This window comes from Canis lupus, chromosome 31 (genome assembly GCF_048164855.1).
Source record: "Canis lupus baileyi chromosome 31, mCanLup2.hap1, whole genome shotgun sequence".
In the NCBI taxonomy this organism is placed as follows: domain Eukaryota; kingdom Metazoa; phylum Chordata; class Mammalia; order Carnivora; family Canidae; genus Canis; species Canis lupus.
The window spans coordinates 8,184,447-8,205,924 of record NC_132868.1 but is presented as its reverse complement, the minus strand read 5'-3'; the positions used below and the strand labels follow the sequence as shown (position 1 = coordinate 8,205,924).

Below are 21,478 nucleotides of genomic sequence, written 5' to 3'. Positions count from 1 at the left end.
CTCACAGACTATTCAAAGGAGACAAGAATGAGAAGAATCAGCAGTCAGCTGCATTTTAAGATCCAAAATGAAAAGGATTTTTTAAAAATATCTTATAATTCCCTTAATATAAATCTTGGAAATTTTTCTAAATTTTTACTTCTCATATACAAAAATTAGTTTATGGTATTATAAATGACAGCTCCCTACATGTTACAAAAATTTGTATCTTTATTTAAAAAAAAAAAAACAAGCACAGACCAATGTTAAAGCTTTTTAGCACTTGACTGGTTTCCGCAGAATGGCACAAGACAAGTGGCATCTCCCAAAGCAGCGCTGTCTCTTGACAGCCCTCGAATGGGAGAGAGTGGTTCTCATGCAAGAATGAAAGGGGATGAAGAAGCCACAAGCTCAGAAAAAAAGTCTGCCTGTTTAGATTACTGTGTGTTTGATCTGATTCCTTAGTTCTGTAATATTTGGCATTTTTATTTATCAGGATTTAAGAAAACCCATAATCAAATCAGTCAAAGAGGGGAATTGTCAGGCCCTCCCCTGCTGGCATGTCGAGGTCATTTTTCCCCTGTCGCCACTTGGCATGGCAGTAGAATCCGTGGATGGCTCTCCCAGTGGACTGCAGTGTTACTAGCAATGGGGTGCTAGGGATGGGGTGCGTGGGACTGTCGTCAGGAGAAGAACTGAACCTGGAATCGTGATCCTTTTGCTCGGTAGCCTCTGACGTGCCTTTTTGGAGACTGAGAAACCATGTCTCCCCGTTGGTGGCTAGATTATTCTTCAGGATGCACAAGAGAAAGGGGACTTGCGTCCCACCAAATTTTCAAATCCATGAGAAATTATTTGTACCAGAAAGAACAAGAAAATAAAATCAGCAAGATTGTTTTTAACCTGATGAATCCACCACAAGAAAATATTTATGTGGACTCTGAAATGTCCTTAATTCCTATTCGATAGCTCTGCAGACCCTGAGGATCATTCATCACCATAGTTTCCTCCCTGGCTAGAGACTCACCAAGAGCAGCAGCAAAGTCCTTGGAGAGTCTGGGCAGATTTGTGGGATGGGTCAGGTGCCCACCTTCTCCTCTCTGCCGTGGGGTCCGGTCATCTGAGAGCAGGTCCCAAAGGAGCAGAATAGACTTCTGGGTGCACATTGTTTTGAACTAAGAAATCCACCAGAGTCACTGGAATAGTACTTTAAAGGACAAAAAAGAATAAAACACGGTGGTCTAAGACCCTTAGATTTAACCAAACCAGTGGACCCATTACCTGCCTTTTTAGAATTAAAAGCATCAATTGGACTATTGTTACCCAGTTGGCATCCAACTCAGATAAGAAGCTTTAAGAAACTTAATACTGTATTTCTACAATAGATATATTAAAACTCTAAAATCCACATGTTCGAAATGGACTTTGACAAGCAACCTTATGAAGTAATTCTATGCAGAATGGAATTTTTGTGCTTATTAAATACGGAAAAGAATTGTGTTCTTGTCATTTTTTTCTGACTTCAGCTGTTAAAATAGCTCTTTGAAGGGCTTAACTGCTTAGAATGTCATCTCCTTCTGTACCTACAGAACTGCCCTTGCCTGTCAAGAGTTCTTCCTAGCAAATGGGAGGGCTTAATTTTTTTTCAAGACTTCTAGCATAGGTTAGGACAATATCAAAGAGTGGATGGCCTACTAAACAGTATTTTTAATAATAATAATAATAACAATAATAGTTAAAGGCAGGTCTACAAAACTTGTGATACTCTGCCTCTAAAAATGTAAGCTTTTTGATTTTTAGTTTATTTTGAATCTGCCATGTTGTTGAGCACAGACTCTTAGGTTCTGAATTTTTGTTTCACATGAAACAGACTCCACTTCTTTAGGAGATGTCTGCTCACTACCCCCATTCACAGGATAAATAACAAAGATTAAAGAAGCCATCTGGATCCACGGACCAAGATAAAGGATCATAACCCATCATCTGGGAAGGTTAATTCCCAACATGATAAAAGGCTTTGTGGAACATATTAAAGTAATAAGCCTCGTTTCTTTCTGTATACAGAGAGAAACTTTCTGTATTTCCTTCCCATTTCCCTCTTATTTAGGGTAAAATAGGAAAAGGAAAGCATGGTTTGTGGCAGATGTTTTAATTTTAGCAGATGAGAGGAAAGGAGGTGAAACCATTAGGTGCACGACTGTATTTCTCCATCTTGTCCACCAAGGAGCACAACAGAAAGAAGGAAGTTAGGACCAGGAGTCGTGCAGAGGGAGGAAGTGGGAAAAAGGTACCTCCCTCCTCTGCCCAGTGAAAGATGTAGATATGGACTCAGTAGCTCCCATTCCTCAGAAACCACAGGAAATGTGGAGTTCTGGAGTGCTAGACACCAGGAATATGGTCCTACTGTATAGCGGGGAAAAATCTCAGACTCCTGCCAACTAGAAACCAGAAACAAGATTTCCCATGACAATTCTAGAAGGTTGGATCACAATTATACACAAAATCATTACCCAAACTTGACATGACACCTTAAAAGAGCCCATGACAAAGAAATCTCGTTTCTTAAACAAATTATCCTAGCAATGTGTTGGATAGATACCACAAGCATCACTTCTCTGGAGGTTTTTAAAGCCTCTTATACTGGGGATAAGACCAAGAAATATATGCAAGCTCAAAGCTCGTGGAAAGAGTGTTGAGATCAGTAAAAAGAAACTGTTGTGTCACATGTACAAATACAAAAGATCCTAGGCTCTGTGCTTCCCACCTCACTCTCCTCCCACACCCCCACTCCCAGCAGAAAAAAAAAATTATAAGAAATAAACACAGAATTAAGACTGGAACTTCTCCCTCTCCCTCTTAATAACCCATAGTCCCCACTAGCTACATCGGGTGACACAGCCTTTGACACATGCCTGGTCCAAACTGAGATGTGCTGTATGTAAAATCCACACCAGATTTCAAAGACTTGGTGTGAATAAAACCATTAATATCCTATGAATTTTTAAATTTTGATTACATGTGGAAATGGTAGTATTTTAGATGTATCAGCTTAACTAAAACATATTATTAACATTAACTTTACTGATTCTTTCGAATTTCCGAATGTGGTTACTAGAAAATGTAAAATTGCATCTGTGACCCATGTTTCCTTCCTCACAGACATGCCGGTTGAAGAGTTTCTGAGACTTTCAGAGAAAAGAGGTTGGCCTCTGCCCACCCTGCATGGCCTCTCCATTGTGCGAAAGATGTCAGACTGGCTGCTACTACAAACTGTATTTTACCTTGAGGATCTTTTTGCCCAGCAAAGTTTTGTTGTTTTCGTACAATTCCAGATTTTAAAAAATACTCTAAAATTGAAGTATTTTGCAAAGTTTTCATGAGATGAGTATGACATCCATAGGCCACTGTAACTTTGGGGATAGAGAATCAGATTTCTGGAACTCTTCCAATGTTGTACTCCCAAAGTAACCGCTGTTCTGACCTCTGTAAATAGCAATTCACACTGAGGTTCTGTTTTGGATTGATTTTGTGTGCTTTGCTTTTATGTCATATAAGAGGAATCACAGAGTGTGCAATTTTATACATGCGATCCTTTTCACTCAAGTAATTGAAAACTTTCCATATTCTTCATTTACCAATAGCTAATTTTTTTCATTGTGTGATATTCCATTATGTATTAATTTTTATCCACTCACCTGTTGGAGAGTATCTGAGGGTTTTTTTTCTGACTTTTTGACTCATATGTATAGAGCTGCTATGAACATTTTAATAAACGCCTTTTAGAATATACTTAATTCACTTATATATATATTTCAGAGTAGAATTTCTGGGCTAATTAATGTTAATATCATTTTTTAAAAGATTTTATTTATTTATTTGTGAGAGAGTGAGAGCCAGAGAGATCACAGAGGTTGAGAAAGGAGCAGACTCACCGCTGAGCAGGGAGACTGACTCAGGGCTAGATGGACTCTGAGATCACGTCCTGAGCTGAAGGCAGATGCTTAACTGACTAAGCCACCTGGGCGCCCCATTAATATCTTTTAAATGGAAACTGCCAGATAGAGTTTTCCAAAGAGCTTGAGCATTGCCCATTTCCAAGGACACTACTAAGAGCTAGTGCGCTCCATATCCTTGCCAGTGTTTGTCTTTGTAATCATGGCCTTCTGGTGGTGTGGGGCTGTGACCTCTGTGACTTTAGTTTACATTTCCCTAATGAGTCTGGAAGCCAAACACTTTTTCTTGTTATTTATTTATTCCATCATTTATTTAGGTCTCTTTTATTTGTCCTACTGTTATTTTGTGGTTTCTAGAACTGGCACATTTTTGTCAAAATTAATCTCTACATTTTTGAATTTTTTATTCGATTGAGAATATATTTGACATTTAAAATATTTATATTTTTCAATTATTTAGAGTGGAATCTCAAAATATATGTTATTTGTATATACTGACCTTGCATCCTCTAGCCTTGCTAAATTTTCACATTGGTATTAGTTGGTTTTAGATTATTTGGATTTCTATGTGCACAGTCTTATCATCTGAAAATGAAAGGAATTTTACTTCTTTCTTTCTAATATTTATACATTTTATTAACTTGTTTTGTATTTCATCATACTGGCTAAGATAACCCATACAAGGTTGGGGCAGCTGTGTGGCATAGGCAGTTGAGCCTCTGACTCTTGGTTTTGGCTCAGGTTGTGATCTCAGGGTCCTGAGATGGAGCCCCTCATGGAGCTCCATGCTCAGCATAGAGTCTGCTTGAGATTCACTGCCTCTCTCTCTCTGCCCTTCCTGCTCATGCTCTCTCTCAAATAAGTAAATAAATCTTTAAAAAAAAGAAATATAGCCTATACAATGTTGAAGAAACTCAACAATAGTGAACATTTTTGCTTCTTCATCAACTTAGGGAGAAAATTATTGAATATATCATCATTAACTGTGATGTTAGCTCTAGATTTATGGGACATGCTTCTTCACCAGATTTCTTATTCCTATTTTTTCTGAGAGTTTTATTATGTATATTAAATTTTGTCAACTTCCTTCTCTATCTGTTGAGGCTAATGTATAGATCTTCTCTCTTATCTGTCTGTGGGGTGAATTACACTGATTAAATTTCAAATGTAAATCCAACCTGCTATTCATGGAATAAACCCTGCTTGATCATGAAGTGTTAACCTTTTAGTTTATCTATAGATATGGTTTGTTAATATTTTATTAAAATTTTTTGCATCTATTCACAAGATATTGATCTGTAATTTTCTTTACTTGTAATGTCCTTTTCAGATTTTGCTATGAAGAGTGGTTTTGTATTATGAAGTAAGTTAAGAATTGGTTTATCTTTTCTTTGTAAACATTTTTTAAATTAAAGAAGCAATGTGGATATAGGAATATATAGAGTTTTAAATTTCTTTTTGTAATATTTTTGAAGAAATAATATGAACCAACTAGACCTAATTAATTTCTATAGAACAATAAAACACAAGAGAATACACATTCTTCTCAATTGAACATGAGGACTTACAAAAATAGGCCATAATCTTGGCTATAAAACAAATCTCAATAAGTTTTCAAAGATCCAAGTCACATAAGATATATTCTTTGGGGGGCCATAGGTGTCTCATTTGGTTAAGTGATTGACTTGATTTCAAGTGGGGTCAAGGGATCAAGCCCCGTATGGGGCTCTATGCTCAGGATGGAGTCTGCTTGAGCTTCTCATTTCCTGCCCCTCCTCCCACTCACATTGTGTGCTCTCTCTCTCTCAATAAAATAAAATCTAAAAAAAAAAATGTTCTTTGACAACATTAGAAATAAATGATCAATTAATAACATAAAGATAGATGGAAACTTTTTCAACATATTTGAAATCTTAATAAAATACTTCAGGATGATCCAAAGAAGTCAAAAGGGAAATTAAAAAGCATTTTATATTTAGTTTGAATGAAAAGAAAAATTGAATATACCAAAATTTGTGGGATACCACTGAAGTAGCATTAGAAGAAAAAAAATAAGGTCTTAAATCAGTAATCTCAGTTTCCACCTTAAAAATTAGAAGAATAAATTGAATGGAAGCTAGTGGAATAATGTAGATGGAAGTGAAAATCAATTAAATGAAAAAAAAAAATAAGAAAAAACCCAAATGAAACCAAACGTGGTTCTTTGAAAAGATTAATAAAGTTCATAAACCTCTAGCCAGACAGATGAGGAGAAGGAGTGCAAAGGAAAGCGGGAGAAGGAGTACAAAAACACATTACTAATATTGGAAACCAGGAAGTTGACATCATAACAGATTCTACAGATATAAAAATGATAGAATGAACATTTTAAGTTTATAACTTCATCAACTGAGACAAAATAAGCAAATTCCTTGGAAGATAAACTGTAGAAGTTTATTTGAAAAGAAATAAGTACTCTGAGTAGCCCTATATCTCTTGAAGAAATTGAATTTGTCCTCAAAAAGCTTCACCTCCCCCCCAAATTCTAATCCTGATGGCTTCACAAGTGAAATCTACCCAACATTTAGAAAACATGGAAAATCTTATGGGATCTAGTTACTAGAACTTCTATGTGAGTTCAGCAAGGCAGCAGACTAGAAAAATGAATACACAAAAATCAATAGTATTTCTATGTACTAGGAACAAAAAATATAAATTAAATTTAAAATACAATTTACAGTAGTGTCACAAGTACAAAACACCCAGGCATATATCCAAATTAAGTTGTTTAAGTCTAGTCCAGTAAAAACTACAAAGTGCTGTTGAGAGAAGGTAAGGAGATCTTACATAAGTAAGAAGAGAGATACACCACAGGCATGAGTGGATGACAGCTGGATTTCTAGAAGCTGATGAGGGAAAAGAAAGTGACCAAGACAAGCAGTAACACACCACAACCCTTATTGTGCCATGCTTGGACGGAGCTGCATGAAACCATCCTCAGGCTTAATGTAGCAAAGACCACCATCCAGATGGGATAGGACATCCACCAGGACGGAGAGGGCCCAGGCTTACTTGTCCAGGTGATGCCACCTAGCAGCACAGTAGGGATTCTCTGGATCAGAGAGCTCAGAAGGGTGCTCCTTGCTTGGGGTCTGACAATCACAAAACTCTTCCCATCAATGGCCAACAGATGTGGATGAGGTTTTATTGAATATGCAAAGCAGGCAGGCTCCAAATGGTTTGCATGCTATTTGGGGCTATTTCTAAATAATAGGCTTTGTAAAATTTTGAGTTTGGTGCTAGCGGGCTTTTGAGCTAACAGGTCTCAGCCTGCAGTAAAGAAACAAACAACCTAAAGGCTTGTTGGGGCTATTTTTAAAATAATAGGCTGTGTAAAAATTTGAGTTTGGTGCTGGAGGGTTTTTGAGCTAACAGGTCTCACCCTGCAGCAAAGAAGTAAACAACATAGGAGCCAATACCCAGAGGTCATTTGGGGCTAGTTTACGTAACAAAGACAACAAAGGCTCACAATGATGAAGATGCCTATTCTCCCAAAATATTCTGTAGATTCATCACAACCTCTATCAAAATTCCAACAGGTTTATCACGGCAATTGTGAAGCTGATTATGAAATTCATATGGCAATGCAAAGGACTTAAAAAAGTCATAAGCATTGTGGAAGAAAAGAACAAAGCTACAGGACTTGAATTCTCATGGCTTCAAGTCTCTCATTAATAAAGTTGCTTTTTAAAATGTTATATGTTTTAAAAGTGCTGTTATTGATTTTTGTTTAGTTGATCACACACACACATATCTGAAAGTAGTTGACTAAACTCTTCAACTCTGTACCCTTCTAGCCTTTCATTCTACCACCATGTTTTCTTACATGCTTTGAAGCTCTGCATAAGGTATATGCCTATTTAGGATTATTACATCTTCCCATTCAGTTGACTGTTTTCTCCCTATAAAATGTTCCTCTCTTCTACTCCTTGACTTAAAGTCTTTAATAAGAGTGTGACCTCCGTAGATATCCAATGGGATGCTTTCAATTTTCACCCTGTGTTCTCATACACACAGTATCTGCTTTGAGCGCCACATAATTTGAGCTACACTATTGTATCCAATCTAAAATGTGTGTCTTCATTTTAGTCCACTTCATTACACTTCATTCCTGATATGGTTAGGCCTTAGTTTGCTCTCTTGTGATTTTTTTTTCCCAACTGTGTCATCTCTTTGTTCCTTTGATATTTTTCTTTCCAATTAAGAAAATATGTTTTGAATTCCTCTTTATCTCTTCTTTTGCCTTTTAGTATATTTTCGTATTGTTATTTTAGTGGACACCTTAGAGGTGACAATATTCACCCTTAACTCACCATATCTTTCTTTTTTTTCTTTTTACATTTTAAAAAATTTGACTATAATTGACATACAATGTTACATCAGTTTTAGGTGTACAACTTAGTGAATCCATGTCATTCATATATTTATTGGGTTACTATTTTACCTCTTAATGATGATGTAAAGACCTTACAGTGATTCAAGTCACGTCTCCTTTATTTTTATATATGTTTTAAATCTCAAATTCATATTGTTATTAGTATAGCTTTAATACTTTTTTTTAAGATTTTATTTATTTATTTATTTATTTGAGAGAGAGAAAGAACATGAGTGGAGTGAGGGGAAAGGTCAGAGGGAGAGGGAGAAGCAGACTCCCCAATAAGTAGGAATCCTGACCCCTAGGACCCTGAGATCATGACCTGAACTGGAGGCAGATATTTAACAGACTGAGCCACCCAGGTGCCCCAATAATTTTTTTTCTTTTATGGAGACACATATGTAGACGTACCAGTGCTTCTCATTCCTTTCTGAGATTTCGGGCTTCTCTATGGTGTGTTGTGTCAACCTGCAGGATCTCCCTTACTGTTTTTCAGTGTCAGCCCACTTGTGACAATGTCTCTCAACTTTAATGTATCTGATAGTGTCTTTACTTTCCCTCATGTCTGGAGACCTTGCTCAAGGTCTAGAAGTGGAGATGCCCTCTTCTTAAGCTTTAAAAATGCTTTCTCATTTCCAAGTTTGTGTAGAAAATGTATCTATCATTCTGATTCTCCAATCCTTGAGAGGGATATAGCTTTTCCTCTGGCTCCTTTTACGGTTTTTCCTTTTGTTTTTTATCTGTTTGTCTATAATGTGCCTTGTTGAGATTTCCTTTGTATTCATTTTTCCCAGGTTTTTCTGAGATCATTGAGGACAAGCATTGTAGTCTTTCAAAAGTTTTGTATAATTCCCATCTTTGTCTCTTCAAATATCACTTATGCCCCACTCTTCCTATTCTTTTTTCCTAGAAGTCCAATCATATAAACGTCCTTACGATGTAGTTATATGGCATTGGAATGTATGTGTTTTCTTTCAGTCATGTTGGGAGGAACGGTCAAGCACAACGTTTTACTCCCTAGCCAAAAATGGAAATCCCCTCATAGAAAACTGAAGTGGGCTCTTATCTTCTTTACTTCTCTAAAACCCTAGTTGAGCAGAGCAGATTAGCTAATTCCTTTCAAATGCCAACCTTTAGGGTTTTTAAAAGGTACATGGAGCAAATATCTATTTCTGTCAGCAGAATGATACCTTCCTATTTCTGGAATGTATTGGAAGGAACAAGAAGTAAATTTCTCTGGACATATTTAGAATTTTTGCACTATTCAAATCATTTCAAAATTCTAAGAAAAAAACAAAATAATGTTAATTATAAGTTTCATGGTCACGCAATTGGTGTGACGGTAATATATTGCAATAGCGTAGAGGTATCAAACAATAGCATATATTTCTCATGCTATTTGATTGCTGTAAAATGAGAACTGCCTGCAAATATCTCAAATAAGCTCTGCTTATATTATTTTTGGAGATACCATTGTGTCTCTATTTTCTTTGTAGAAAATAGCCCATTTTGTCATTGTTATTGAATGTCCTTAGACAAAACTTCTTTTGTAAATAGAACATTCAAGCAATACTATCAAAGCAGAAAAATAATATATATCGCAAAATCCCATTTTTGGGAAATAATATTGTTAAAACATATCAATTTCTTTCTGTACTTTCATGTGTTTTTCCATGTAATTATCTGTTGCTTTCACAGCCAGTTTTTTTTCCTTGTCAATGCAGTAGCTGTGTATCTTTCCCCTTAATCATATAAAAACATAGTAGTCCCATGATATAAAGCTAAGAGTTCAAAAGTTCTCTTAACTTTAAATCATTACTTTTGAGTTATTGGGGTGATTGGATTAATGTATGTCTTTACCACAGTGAAAATCCTTTCAACTGTGTGCAGGTCAAATATGGTTTGTAAGAACATAATGGTGATTTCAGTCATATGATTTCAGAAGTAGGGATTGAATACCAGGTGCAGGAAGTTCTACAAATGTGATAACTTTAAAGAACAACATTTATGGTCTGCTTTTTTTTCTCACTGCCAATGTAATACATGTCTAATGCAAGAAAGTTGGAGAATACAGAGGTACAAAGGAAATAAAAATGACAAAAATCCTATGTAATGCCACCATTCAAAGATAACCTCTTTTAATATTGTCGCATATATCTATGGAGAATATACAAGCTCTGGACACAAATGAATAAATCTTTTTGAATCTCTCAAATAAGGAAAGACTGTTAAGGCAACTGCCCAGGAAACATGCACTTTACAGGGAAGGGAGAGCTCCAGAAAATGAACAGAAAATTACAGGGTTGTATACATTTTACATCTTACAAAAGCTCAAAAGATTATAAATTAACATATGGGCAGGAATCATGAGTTTTAACGTCAAGGAATACAGGGAGTAGCAACACTGATGGGTATCTCAAGGATAGGATGGTTTTCCTTTAGGCTACTCATTCACAAAGCTGATGTACAATGCGTGCGTGGTGAGCTGTAAGTCAGGCTTTGGTTTTAAACAAAGTTTATGTACAATCACGCCAACTAGAAAAAAATCTAAAATGGTGTCCCTTGTGTATCAGGTCTTTAGAGAGTTTTTTTTTTCTCATCAAAGCATAGATACACACATATTTTTTATGTCATACTCTACACATCACTTTGCAGCTGCTGTGTCCTCATTTTGCAATTTATCGGTATTTTCCCATGTCAACAAGTCCTTTCCTTGTGATATTTGTAATGACTATTTCTAAATTTATCATATGCACATACCAAATTTGTTTAACCATGTTCTTATTTTGGAACATCAAAGTTTTGCTATGGTGGTATCAAACATTTAGCATTTATTCTCTATTTAAGTCCCAAAACTAAAATTGTTCATTAGAGAACGTTAATAGTATATTTTTAATAACTAAATATAATACAGTCTCTCAAAAAATATATATATATAATACAGTCTCATTTTTCAAAATTCTCTACAACAATCATTACAAAGTCTGTAAATACCTTAAAAAAAAAAAAAAACCAACTTTAAAACTTAAACCAGTAGTTCTCATCAGAGACAATTTCGATTTCCAGGGGGCATTTGGCAATGATTGAAAACATTTTTGATTGTCACAAGAAGAGGGACACTATTGCATCTAGGGGGTAGAAGCCAGGGATGCTTCTAAATGCCCACAAATGCATGGGACAGACCCCCGCAACCAAGAATGACTTCACCCAGAATATCAATAGGCTGAGAGACTAACCCACATCTACAGAGACTGGCTACATCCTCTCAGCGGCAGGAACTTATGTCATAGCCATGCGCGAGAACTCACAGCTGCTGAAAATCCCCCGTCAGTCTCGGCTACCAGGATCCACACCAGTGGGAGCAGAGGGTAGTTCATAGCAGTGGTGAAAGGGCTGGATTTCTGAAAATGCAGATATGCCCATAGAAGCAGCTTATCAAATTGGAACCAAGAGAATCACTTCCCTGAGTAGATACTGTGGGAACCATGTCCTTCTCCAGCACAATACCCAGAAGGAAAATGAGATAGAAAACCACAGTTTAAATTCTTTCAATTGTTCTGATCTAGGCTCAGCAAGATTTCATTACTTTGGCTTTTGAACTTAATGTGTATTTACAGTCTGCATCATGTTGCACTGTATTTGCTTAAAATAGCCTGGTTTCCTAAAGGGGAGGTATTAGAACCAAGACTTTTAAAGATTTTTTTTTTTTGACTTTTAAAGATTTAAATTTAATGCAAATGTTACTGATCCCCACCCCCACCCCCCTACCCACGCTTTCTAATTCCGCATTTTTCATTTTATTCTCAATGTCCAAAACATTTTCTCAGCTGCATAGATTTTGCCCCCTGTAATCACACAAACCCAGTTTATGTACTCTCCTCTTGTCTTTTAGAGCAGCTAATAACTTACTATTATTACTTCCTTTCCAATTTAACTCTCCACACAAAACCAGAATAATAATTTTCAAATGCAAATGAGAAGATGTTATCTCTCAGCTTAAAACACACAAATATTCCACTTACTGCTCCTGTGAAATATCAAGCAGGAATCTGTGTGTGGCCTCAAGCCCCTGGTGGCCTGCTTTCTGCACACCTCAGCATTGGGTCCCAAGGCTTTCCTTGAAGACTTCTGCTGCATGGTCCTCCTTCAGCTCCTCAAAAGGAAGTGTCACAGGGCACCTGGTGGCTCAGTGGTTGAGCGTCTGCCTTCAGCTCAGGTTATGATCCCAGGATTCTGGAATTGAGTCCTGCTTTGGGCTCCCCACAGGGAGCTTGCTTTTCCCTCTGCCTATGTCTCTGCCTCTCTCTGTGTCTCTCATGAATAAATAAATAAAATCTTTAGAAAGAAAAAGGAAGTGTCCCTTTTCCTGCCACCGGACATTCATACATTCGTACACATTATTAGTCCTGATATACTTGGCTTGCTACTCGCTTCACTCCTGCATTTCATCGCTCAGAGAAGCCATCCCTGACATGCTGTTCCACTGTCCCCCACTCTTCATATTTGTATTTATATACTTATCAAGATGATGAGCAGTGTTTATATAGTTTATAAAGCTAATATCTCTCACTAGTTCTAGATAAAATAATCTCTCCATGCTGCAAATACAGAGGTGTCTACCAAGAATTTATCTGCATTCCAAGTATGCTAGAATGGTGAATTTTGAACTGACATTTTGTAGCTTTAAAAAAAATTATACTCTTCACAAAAGTATAAGCAAAAAAAAAAAGATATACCATCTTTAAAAGTGGTATATATATATATATATATATATATATATATATATATATATATAAAAGCCACCCAGGGATACCCCCCCTACTTCTTTAAAACACAGAATCAGGGATCCCTGGGTGGCGCAGCGGCTTGGCGCCTGCCTTTGGCCCAGGGCGCGATCCCGGAGATCCGGGATCGAATCCCACGTCAGGCTCCCGGTGCATGGAGCCTGCTTCTCCCTCTGCCTGTGTCTCTGCCTCTCTCTCTCTCACTGTGTGCCTATCATGAATAAATAAAAATAAAAAAAATAAAACACAGAATCATACAGTAGTAATTATAATAATGTACGATCAGGTTTATAATACCTACAGATGTAATATATTTAATACTAATAGCACATAGAAAAAAGGGAAGAAGATATGTGTGTCTGTATATATCTATATATCTTTCTGGAATTAAATTACTATAAATCTAAAGTAGGTTTTGATAAGGAAGCCATAGAGCAATCACTACAAAAATAAAAATATAGTAAAAAAATCATTGAAGTATATAAATTATTGCCCTAAAAATATTCACTTAATTCAAAAGGAGACAGTAAAGGAGGAACAGAGGAACAAAAACAACAAAGACTTGGATGTATAGAAAACAAAAAGAAAATGGCAAACATAAACCAACAATACCAATAATAACATTAAATGTGAATCCATGAAACAATCCAATCAAAAAGCAGAGACTTTTGTATCATAGTGGATAAAAATAAAATAAGGCCCAACTAACTGTCTACAGGAGACACACTTTAGTTCAAAGATACAAATAAGCTTAAAACAAAATGATGAATAAAAATATCCTATGCAAACAGCAACCATAAAAAATCTGGATATCAGACAAAACTAAACATTAAAACAAAAAAATGTTGCTAAAGATAAAGAAGAAAATTTTATAATGAGAAAATAATGGAATCCATCAATGAGATATAATGATGATAAACATGTTCCCATAACTACAAATTACCAGAATATATGAAGCAAAATATGACAAAATTGAAGGGAGAAATAGACAATTCAACAATAGTGGTTGGAACTTTAATACCTCACTTTCAATGATGGGCAGGAAAAAAATGGGAAGAAGAACATCACAGTAAATCAATTGGATTTACCAACATGTCTACCTAAACACAGCAAAATATACATTTTCTCAAAGGCATATGAAAAATTCTCCAGGATGGACCATTTTTAAACCGTAAGACAAACTAAATACATTTATGTGATTGAAGTCATGCAAAGCAAAACCTCCAACCACAATTGAATGATATTAGCAATCAACAAAAGAAAAATACTGGGGAAATTTAAACAACACACAGTTAAATAACCGGTGGATCAAAGGGAAAAAAAAAATCACAGGATAAATTAGAAAACACTGTCATAGGAATGAAATGAAGACACAACACATCAAATGTATGGAGACCTGCAAACACAGGGCTTAGAGAGAAATCTATAGCTGGAAATCATAGTATTTTTTAAAAAGGAGAAAGATTTTTGGGATACCTGCATGGTTCAGTTGGTTAAGTGACTGACTCGATTTCAGCTCTGGTCATGATCTCGGTCCTGGGATCAAGCCCGGAGTAGGACTCCTCATTTAGCAGGAGTCTGCAAGACATTCTTTTTCCTTTTCCCCTGCCCCCCACCCCCCATTTTGCTTTTAAATAAATAAATCTTTAAAAAGAAGAAGAAGAAGAAGAAGAAGAAGAAGAAGAAGAAGAAGAAGAAGAAGAAGAAGAAGAAGAAGAAGAAGAAGAAGAAGAAGAAGAAGGAGGAGGAGGAGGAGGAGGAGGAGGAGGAAGAGGAGGAGGAGGAGGAGGAAGAGGAGGAGGAGGAGGAGAGGGAAGAGGGAAGAGGGAAGAGGGAAGAGGGAAGAGGGAAGAGGGAAGAGGGAAGAGGGACACCTGGGTGGCTAGACTCGCCAGGTTTCCTCCATAATCCATTCCAGCCAATTGCTTGGGCCTGCTTGGCAGGGTCTGTAAAGATAATGTGGCTGCTTCTTTTTCAATCACACAGCTTGAAGAAAATATCTCAGGTCGGAGGGGGCTCTTCCCTGAAAGGTTAGACATTATGGGAAGACACATCTGATGTCCACTGGGAAAACAAAACATTCTACAGAAAAAACATTGAGCCATGGTAGCTCCTCCTTTGGTCACTGCTCTGCATCCCTGTGGCACCTCCGCCTCCATAAATTCTGAACCCAGATGTGAGTAGATGGGTCACTGTGGTTGTTGTCTGACTTGGCAGATTTAAAGGCAGAGGCTGCTTTTGTTGGGTAGCTGCGAACAGGACTGGCCATCCCAGCTGAGTTTAAAACTGGAAACCTCGTCTATCTCCTACTGATGCAATTAGATAAGAGTAATGAAGGCAGGGAAGAAAGGTCATAGAGGAAAAGAGATATGCTTTATACATTCATCTCCTAAAATCACAATTATTGATAATGTAAAGTAATACGTTACTGAGGAGTCTCTTTAAAAGAATATAGGCCAATCTGATGGCAAAGTGGGAGTCAAAGCTAAGACAGCAGTTCCACTGGGCCCTCTGAGGCAGCCTGATTTTATATTCAGCTAAGGGATTCCAGGTGACCAGCTGGTACCTATGCAAGGTAAAAAGGTTTGAGATACAATTCTAATGCTTCTGCATGGTAAAAGCAGAATTTCTGTTATCAGAATTCTGCTATGGATTGAACTGCACCCTCCTAAAAGATATGCTGATTTCCTAATCATCCGGTACTTAGGAATATGACTACATTTGGGAATAGGGTCTTTGTAGATATCATCAAGTTAAGATGCCTCCATTCAGTGGAACCCTAACCAATATGATTGGCCTTAGAAGAAGGAGGAAATTTGGACACACACACGTGCAGGAGAACACCATGTGAAGACCACACCCATACACACAGGGAAGACAGCATTGTGACAATGCCGGTAGAGATTGGGGGATGCAGTCACAAGCCAAAGAATGCCTGGGTACCAGCAGGTGGAAAAGTTAAGGAATGGTCATTCCCTGGAGGTTTCAGAGGGAATGCTTCCCTTCACAATACCTTGATTTTACATTTCATGCCTTCAGAAGTGTGAGGGGGTAATTTTCTCTTTTAAGAATGTTTTAAAAAGTTGGGGTACCTGGGGGGCTCAGTTGGTTGAGCATCCAGCTCTTAGTTTCTGCCCAGGTCATGATCTCCAGCTTCCGCGATCCACCTTTGCATTGGGCTCTGCATTTAATGGGGAATATGCTTGAGATTTTCTCTCTACCTCTTCCTCTGCCCCTCCTCCCTCAAATAAATAAATAAATATTTTAAAAAATTAAAATAAAATAAATTTAAAAAATTCTAAACCACCGAATTTGTGGTATATCTTTTTCCATCCTTTTACTTTCAATCTATTTGTATCTAGTGATAAGTTTGCTAATCATTTGAGATACAAAACTTTAAATCTTCTTTGACCAGTTTTAACCCTTTCTTTTCATGTGGAGAAGAGATATGTCCCCAAAGTCAAATTATCTAAATATAATTAAGGTCAATGCATGCACTCCCTAATCTTTCTCTTTATCCTTTTCCTTTTTCACTTGTTAAAATTCCCTTAGATGACACAAAGAGGGGGGTTTTCCACACAAAGATGGAGCTTCTCTTACTCCACATTAAAAAAAAAAAAATGATTGAAGGATGCCTGGGTGGCTCAGCAGTCAAGCGTCTGCCTTCAGCTCAGGGCGTGATCCTGGGGTCCTGGGATCGAGTCCTGCAAAGGGATCCTTGCAGGGAACCTGCTTTTCCCTCTACCTGGTGTCTCTGCCTCTCTATGCCTCTCCTGAATAAGTAAAAATCTTTTAAAAAATTATTGGATTTAAAAAAAAAATCCAAAACTATGATCCATTGTATCTAAAAAGTATGAGAAATCCTTGAAAGATATAAAGACAGACATGAATTGTTTGGAAAAGTTGATTACTCCTTTGTGTATATTGTCTCCCCAAGACTGAGGAAGTAGTAAGAGGAGCCTTCAAATTTCTCTCCTAAGATGGGTGAGATGTTTTCAATGCATCCGTTATTTGTGTCCATTTTTCTTGTCTCTGCAGCCAAGTTATTCTGTATACCCACACATGTTACTTAATCCTAAAGCTGGCTTCCCACCAAGTGGGATGTACATTAACAATATCACTTTCTCTGTTGAGTACCAGATGCATTTGATCTTAGCCAAAAGGCTGAGAAGCAACTGTTGAGTACCAGATGTAATAAGACGCATTTTATTTTCTCTCTCACATTCACTCCCTGGAGCCCCAGCTGAAAGACAAATTGTAGATTTCTGCACATCACAAACTCTAAGGAGGATTCCCACCAGCTCCAGGGAAAAGTCGGCTTTTCTTAATTCCCAAATTTTCAAAACAATAGACAGGATTTAGAAAATGTGTCAAGAGAAAGATTAGAATTCCATCCTTTAATGAATAGAAAACAAAAATGATCTTCATAGCTTTCTCTCATATTAATGATTTTAGAATAAATCCTATCCTCTGGACCATTTTTTAAATTGAACAAGAGTATCTAATTGCCTTGATTTTGTGAATAACTAACACAACAAAAACAACAACAAAAGATTCACTATGTGAGATAAAACTAGTGAAACCAAAATAAAATGATTCAAAAATTCTTAGAAAAATAATGAATTGTTTATATTCCTCATATTATATTCCTGTAATTATATCTCTGCTATATCTATAATTTATTGCTACCTGATTTTAGAGATTTTTTTTTCCCCTTGTGATGTTTTCACTTGTATCTCAATTGCTGAAGTGTAGATGTTTTGTTCTCTTTTTTTAAAGATGTTATTTATTTATTCATGAGAGAGGCAGAGACACAGGCAGAGGGAGAAGCAGGCTCCCTGTGGGAGCCCAAAGCGGGACTTGATCCCGGGACCCCAAGATCACACCCTGAGCTGAAGGCAGATGCTCAACTGCTGAGCTACCCAGGCATCCCTAGATGTTTTGTTCTTGATTAGCTATCTGTTTTTTGTCCTTATGATTGTTCTTGTGAAGGGTTTGTTTAGTACTGAAATAGACTTCATTCTCAAACAGGTGAAAATTGAAGCTTGAAATCTACACATTATTAGTAATTTTACATCCCATAAAATTGTTCCTTCCACCAATATACATATGAATGTTCAGCTCATTATAATTGTAGGAAGGTCGCTAAAAGAGTAAGATCAGATAATTTTCTGGAAGAGACAGGAAGTTAGGTTTACCTGCAGAAGATAAACAGCAGGCAATAATTTGCTGGGGGAATAAGGCTACAATAAGGTATTGTAGACTAAGGTGTCCTGGCTGATAGCGCAAAATGGCAAAATAGATGTCGTAATGCACCAGAACTTTCCTCAGAGCACATGTAATCACGGATCAGTTATCAAGGAAACATATTTCATAGAACTCATGTATAATTAAATAGCATGGCCGTGGTAGGAGTATAAATTTTGGAGGCAGAAACAAGTGCATCTCTATACCCCCATTCACTCTGTTTGCCTTAATTTCTCACGTTCTGATGAGAACACTACTTGCGCTGCCACAGGAAATGGACCTGCAGATGTTAACAGAGTCAGGGAATTGACTCTACTGATGAGAGTTTCATTTTCCTTCCCCTCTGACCTTGGAGAAATGATATCTGTGTTGCCTCCACACTAGGAATAACAGAGAAAATGAAATCTTACTGTCACAAGCCAAACCATCAGGACTTCATGATGTTCCCAAACAACTTACATCGGAGAAGTTGTTTTCCTCCTGTGATCGGTTGAGGTATTTTGCACTAGTCAAAAAAGCATTCTTGATATTGATTTTTTTTTTAATTTCAAAAAAAGAACCAAGAGGCATGTTGTGTATGCAGTTATATTTCCCAGTTGAGCTAAAGTACTCAGGGAGGAAAGCTTGCTTTTGTTTATAGACAATTTTATGGACTTGTTCTAATAAAAGGAATGTATAACCAGAGAAGTATAGGTTCTGAGAAAGAGAAGGGGTGTTAAAAGGTCATCCCAGCCATTCTGTTATCTCAGGACATATCCACATTTATACCAAATGAGTGGGAGTTCATCCTATTTTTAAAGACGTTGATGGAAAGGAAAAGATTCTATCATTTCCTGTTTCAATGTATTAACATAGTATCCCATCATCCTGAAAATCGATCCTATCCACCGCAACCTCAGTATACAAGTGTATAGATACGTATGTAATATGAATAAAATGAATATATATGTTGTGCATATAAAATATGTAATATATATTAGATGATAGATATAGGGATAGATAGATATAGATAGAGAGATGATAGAGAAAGAGAGAGAGAGAGGATGTACTAAGTCTACATTACTATCCCCACAGTCTTTTCTTCTTAAAGCTAAATTATTTCCTCCTTCAGGAATCTTTCTTCTCCCTCAATGCATGAATAGTTTTTAGATCTCTTGATCAAAATCATTCAAGTTCTTCTTGTCTTGCTTAAGCTGTGAAATCCTGATTTGCTTTCATGTCTCAAAATCTGAGTACATAGGTATGATCAGGTGACTCAACAAAAGTAGTGCAAGAATAGCATTTGGAATATATTCTGTATTGTCATGAGGACAGCTCATCGTGGTTTCCACTCTCAAAGACCCTATTTGTGGTTAGGCTGATCCTGATCTCTCTTTTTAAAAGCACTTCCTTTTCCCCAGGCATTCTTCTGCCTTTTTCATGCAAAATCATTTCTTTCTGTGCTTAAATGAGTCAGCGCCTATAAAGCACTCCAGAGAGTGACAGCACATGATGAGTGGGTGTGTAAATTCTATCAGTCATCATTGTGCTTGTATATAGTAATCTTTCCGCATTTCGATACGTGGTTTTCATTCTTATTTTATCCTTCAGTGACTTACTCTTTGACCACCAATCTCAATCAATCTCCCTCTACACACAAGGAAACTCACAAAATAGATAAATTAACTGTATTATTTGTAATCTATCTTCAGGGAACAACCAAGTTAAAACTTCCTACAATTCCAATAATTTCTTGCACAACTCTTCAACCAACTGTACATTTATCAGGTTTTGTTGTTGTTGCTGTATTAGATTTTAGGACATTCTGTGTTGTGGAAATAGAGGCCCTGATTCCAAACTGCAAATGATTAGCTTTCGGTAACAGAACATATATTATTCATAAAATATTTGGCTTAAACTTATAGACACCTAAAAGCAGATAAAATTAATATTTAATAACCAAATTGATTTTGAAATAAATATTGTACATTTGTGACATTTTATTTGACAATTTTTCAATTTTGTTGGAGGTAGTTTTAGAGCTATTCATTGGAGGAGACGTAATTGCTAATTTACTCTTGGTTATTCAATCACCTTTGCTTTATAGTTGGATATATTTAATATCACGTAAGCAAGAACGAGTGCTTAATATATCTTTATCCACCAGCTAGTCTCTGAATGAACTATCTGAAAGATTTTTTTCTCTTAGGAATAAAATATTTTTTATAAATACTCAATTTATAATGTTCATAGAGTACCGGACATAATGTCCCCCAATATTTTTCACTAATTAAAACCAACCATTCTGAGTCATTAATATAATTTGATTGCTTCTGAAGACATTTGGCACCTCAATTTACATGTCATTTGTGCACTAACAAGTTCAGTTTTACTGGTGGAGGAAATGTCTACCAATATTATTATCATCTTGCAAGATGTCTTTGAAGTCACATCGTATGACAATGTACAGATTATGAGTGCATCGTTATAGCAAGTTGATAAAATTAAGGGCATTTCTCCAGCCACAGTAAGATAAAGGTAAGGTCTATCCTTCTGTAACTGCCGAAAGTGAATTCTCCAAGGTTCCATAAGCCCAGCTCCCATGTATGCAGCCTAGGAGAATCAGATAGCGCAGTGTTTCTTGTAAATGGCTTCAGAATGGTGAGGGACATTCTCATTAAAAAGACTCCATCTCAGAACTTTTTTCTCTACGAGGTCAGAATTGGCACTGCTAATTCCAAAGTGGCAATGAGAAACAGAACGAGTTTGCACTAAATACCCACCGGAGTGAACGCTTACTTTAAGCCTGAAGAGTGTAATTTGAGACTGGACAGCTAAGAACACACTCTAGTTACTGTACCTGCCCTATCATATGGGAAAGGCCACCCTGGCACAACATGGTATGAAACACTCGTTGGTGAGAAGTTTGGGTGGAGAGATAGCAGAACCAGGAAACAGGAAACAGGAGGACTGGGATGTGGGGAAGTTTACCCTGTGGCAAGTAACACAGAAGCACGGTGTTGGCAGAGCACGATGACAGAGGTTTGGGAGGACAGTCAAGGCAAAATGAAGTCCTGAACAAGGTCATGAGATGGAAAGCAGCCAGCCCAGTCCAAGGTCAT

The 21,478-nt window shown here is 36.9% G+C and overlaps 1 long non-coding RNA gene across 1 annotated transcript in view; it reads right to left on the bottom strand.

Annotated features, from left to right (window-relative positions):
- LOC140622168 (uncharacterized) overlaps window positions 1-21,440 on the bottom strand; it is a 28,993-nt gene extending 7,553 nt beyond the window's left edge. The window contains exons 1-2 of the long non-coding RNA XR_012021869.1: window positions 21,348-21,440; window positions 16,223-16,368 (exon numbers count right to left, since the gene is read on the bottom strand). This is a non-coding gene — a long non-coding RNA (uncharacterized lncRNA). The remainder of the gene's footprint in view (window positions 1-16,222; window positions 16,369-21,347) is intronic.
- Between the last annotated feature and the right edge of the window lie 38 nt (window positions 21,441-21,478).